Below are 4,264 nucleotides of genomic sequence, written 5' to 3'. Positions count from 1 at the left end.
TTTTCTTGCAGCAGCTGAGGATATGATCAATAGTTTCGTCAGCTTCCTTGCAGTCTGCATTTCTATTACTATTATTACTATTACTGTTATTATTCCTACTACTACTATTATTATTCCTATACTGCTTAATTGGAGAACGGTGCCAGCTCTTCTTTGAGACCAAGGCTTCCGGCAGCAGATTCAACCGTATTTCCACTTTTTCAGCCCAAATGGGAGGTGGAGCAGCCGTTTGAACCGATGTACCAAACATTTGTCTTTTCTCCTGCTTTGTCTTTACCGAGCCGCGTTTCCTGTCACAGCTAAATAAAACAAAATGTTCCTTCAAAGCCAATTCTGCGTGAACCTCAAACAGGTGTGTTTGTCACTCATTGCTGCCGTACTTCAGAATGTCTAAAAAAGATCACCCATTAAAGGTAATTTGCCTTCCACGGTTGACCTTCCCTTCCTAGGGAGTCTTTCAGGGGTGACGCATTTCCACCGATTACGGGGGAAGGCTCTTTAAATATCCAACTGCACAAGGAAATCTTGACAAATGGCCAATTTCTCTATGTTGAAAACAGTGCGTATGTGTGTGACATATCCCACTGCAGCACAGAAATTTTTAAAATCTGTAAAGCACATAGGTTTTTAAAAACGTGAAAGTGGTTTCCGGGAACTTGTTGTGTGTCTTCATGCCGTTCCAAAGGTGTGATGGGAGACCTGTAGTCTCCTGCTGCCTTGTTATTGGCAATGCTTCTTAAGGCCCATTCAACCTCACTCCTCAGGATGTCTGGTTCTAATTCACTCACCACACCGTCAAAGCTATCCTCTATATTATTATCCTTCCTTTACAGATCTTCTGTATATTCTCGCCACCTTCTCTTGTTCTCTTCAGCTGGGATCCCGTCATCTCCTGCTGCCTTGTTGTTAGCAATGCTTCTTAAGGCCCATTCAACCTCACTCCTCAGGATGTCTGGTTTAATTCACTCACCACACCGTCAAAGCTATCCTCTATATTATTATCCTTCCTTTACAGATCTTCTGTATATTCTCGACACCTTTTCTTGATCTGTTCAGCTGGGATCCCATCGTCTCCTGCTGCCTTGTTATTAGCAATGCTTCTTAAGGTCCATTCAACCTCGCTCCTCAGGATGTCTGGTTCTAGTTCACTCACCACACCTTCAAAGCTATCCTCTATATTATTATCTTTCCTATACAGATCTTCTCTATAGTTTTGCCACCTTTTCTTGATCTCTTCAGCTTGATATCTTCAGCTGGGATCCCGTCATCTCCTGCTGCCTTGTTATTGGCAGTGCCTTCATGCCATTCCAAAGGTGTGATGGGAGACCTGTAGTCTTCCTATACAGATCTTCTGTATAGTCTTGCTACCTTATCTTGATCTCTTGATCTTGACCTTTTCTTCAGTTTCTGTTAGGTCCTTGTCATCTTTGTTTTTGATCATCCCCATTTTTGTCTGAAATTTACTTCTGATGTTTCTAATTTTCTGGAAGAGGTCTCTTGTCCTTCCTATACTGTTGTCTTCTTCCACTTCAATGCATTGCTTGAAAGCTTCTCAAGCTACTGCTGACCGCATGGAAAAAGGAACTAAGGCGCAGTCCCCGCCCTTGGGCTTTTATGATACTTGGGGAGTGTGGGCGGGGCCTCCGCCAAAATGCTTCATTTAGATGCTCTAGAAGGTTCCAAAAAGCTGTACATGCATGGAGGATAACCCATATGTACGTCTTTCAGACTCCACAAAGAAATACGGTATATTGTATTCCACCTCCTCTTTTAAACAAGACTCAAAGTGGCTGGAGCATCGACAGATTTTGGCAACCAGACCCCAACGGGCACTGACAACCTGCTGTTATTTCCATTTGCATCTATACCTAGCCGACATGGTGGGCAAATCTCTTTCTTCTTCCACAGTGCAGACTATTGGAAAAAGCAGGGGAATGTGCCCTCCTGCTGGTCAGAGACCTTTTGAAAAGCCCTGCTTTGACAAAGAAATCTCCATCTGCTACTGTTTTATTGGGGACAAACGATTGGGAGCTTCACAGGACCAGGGGATGGACAGAGCTCCAAAAAGCCGGACAAAGCATCCCCTTTCTCCGAGGAAAGTCGCCTGCCAATGCTATCCCAAATGATGGGGTTGTGCTGGGTCTTGAAGGATGCACTAGGACAGTGATGGCCAACCTATGACATGCGTGTCAGCACTGACACGCCTAGCCATTTTTGCTGACACGCTGCCACATGCAGATTGATTGGATGACTATGTCTTTTGTGGCCAAATTTGGTGTGATTTGGTCCAGTGGTTTTGTTGTTTACTCCATGGGAATTATGCACATTACATTTATATACATATATAATCATTCTATTATTATTCTATTATTATTGTATATTATTATATTATTACTATTATATTATTATTAAACTATTCATTATTCATGACTACACTGAAACTACAATAGAGAGAAATCAGCGTGGAAACTACACGAGGTACCATAGATGGTTGTACATGGAAATAATGGCCGTAAATAGTTTTTGATTTATTAAATACAGTTATATATTACAATTATATATTTTTGTTATTTAAACTATATACAGTAGAGTCTCACTTATCCAACACTCGCTTATCCAATGTTCTGGATTATCCAACACATTTTTTTAGTCAATGTTTTCAATATATCGTGATTTTTTGGTGCTAAATTCATAAATACAGTCATTACTACGTAGCATTACTGTATATTGAATTACTTTTTTGTCAAATTTGTTGTATAACATGATATTTCAGTGCTTAATTTGTAAAAACATAACCTAATTTGATGTTTAATAGGCTTCTCCTCCATCTCTCCTTATTATCCAACATATTCGCTTATCCAACGTTCTGCCGGCCCGTTTATGTTGGATAAGTGAGACTCTACTGTATATTGTGAAATTATGGTTTGTTTGTTTTCTCGAAGTGACACACTACCCAAGTCATGCTAGATTTTTCGGTGAATTTTGACACACCAAGCGCAAAAGGTTGCCCATCACTGAACTAGGGAGTATCCAGACACAAGTGTTTGTGCATAACGATTGTGTCAGTTCAAAAGGTTGCCCATCATTGCACTAGGGAGTATCCAGACACAAGTGTTTGTGCATAACGATTGTGTCAGTTCAAAAGGTTGCCCATCATTGCACTAGGGAGTATCCAGACACAAGTGTTTGTGCATAATGATTGTGTCAGTTCAAAAGGTTGCCCATCACTGCACTAGGGAGTATCCAGACACAAGTGTTTCTGCATAACGATTGTGTCAGTTCAAAAGGTTGCCCATCACTGCACTAGGGAGTATCCAGACACAAGTGTTTGTGCACAACGATTGTGTCAGTTCAAAAGGTTGCCCATCATTGCACTAGGGAGTATCCAGACACAAGTGTTTGCGCATAACGATTGTGTCAGTTCAAAAGGTTGCCCATCATTGCACTAGGGAGTATCCAGACACAAGTGTTTGTGCATAACGATTGTGTCAGTTCAAAAGGTTGCCCATCACTGAACTAGGGAGTATCCAGACACAAGTGTTTGCGCATAACGATTGTGTCAGTTCAAAAGGTTGCCCATCATTGCACTAGGGAGTATCCAGACACAAGTGTTTGTGCATAACGATTGTGTCAGTTCAAAAGGTTGCCCGTCACTGAACTAGGGAGTATCCAGACACAAGTGTTTGTGCATAACAATTGTGTCAGTTCAAAAGGTTGCCCATCATTGCACTAGGGAGTATCCAGACACAAGTGTTTGTGCATAACGATTGTGTCAGTTCAAAAGGTTGCCCGTCACTGAACTAGGGAGTATCCAGACACAAGTGTTTGTGCATAACAATTGTGTCAGTTCAAAAGGTTGCACTAGGATGCTTTGATTCTCTGACCCGAAGCCAGGGCTAAACCAAGAGGGGAGAAGCAAGGGATGTTGTTTAGAAGCCTCTGAAGGAACGAGGAGTGAAATGGCCTCAAATTGTTGTGCAGAAGAGGGAATTTCCTTGCGAGAAGGAACAAGGCGCAACCTGCTGAAATGCCCTTTTCGACGCAAGCGGTTGGTACATTATGTGCAACAATGGCTCCACGGGAACCGTCTCCGGGTCTCGGCTTTCGGCCTGGAAACCGGAGTTATTTTTGAATTCTACCAAACATTACTGTCCATTTGCAGAGCTGCATTCATCCGCCAACCCTGCTACACAAACACCTCTGGGCACAAAAGAAAGCTCTTGCTTCATAAGATGTCCGTATAACAAAACATCCCGATGAAAAA

General features: G+C 42.1%; 1 non-coding gene across 1 annotated transcript; it reads right to left on the bottom strand.

Annotated features, from left to right (window-relative positions):
• Positions 1–4,163: 4,163 nt before the first annotated feature.
• mir5438 (microRNA mir-5438) lies at positions 4,164–4,264 on the bottom strand. Its single transcript, NR_130038.1, has one exon. It is a non-coding gene; the product is annotated as a microRNA mir-5438 (primary transcript).

This window comes from Anolis carolinensis, unplaced genomic scaffold (genome assembly GCF_035594765.1).
Source record: "Anolis carolinensis isolate JA03-04 unplaced genomic scaffold, rAnoCar3.1.pri scaffold_7, whole genome shotgun sequence".
Lineage (NCBI taxonomy): Eukaryota > Metazoa > Chordata > Lepidosauria > Squamata > Dactyloidae > Anolis > Anolis carolinensis.
This window is presented reverse-complemented; position numbering and strand designations above follow the sequence as displayed.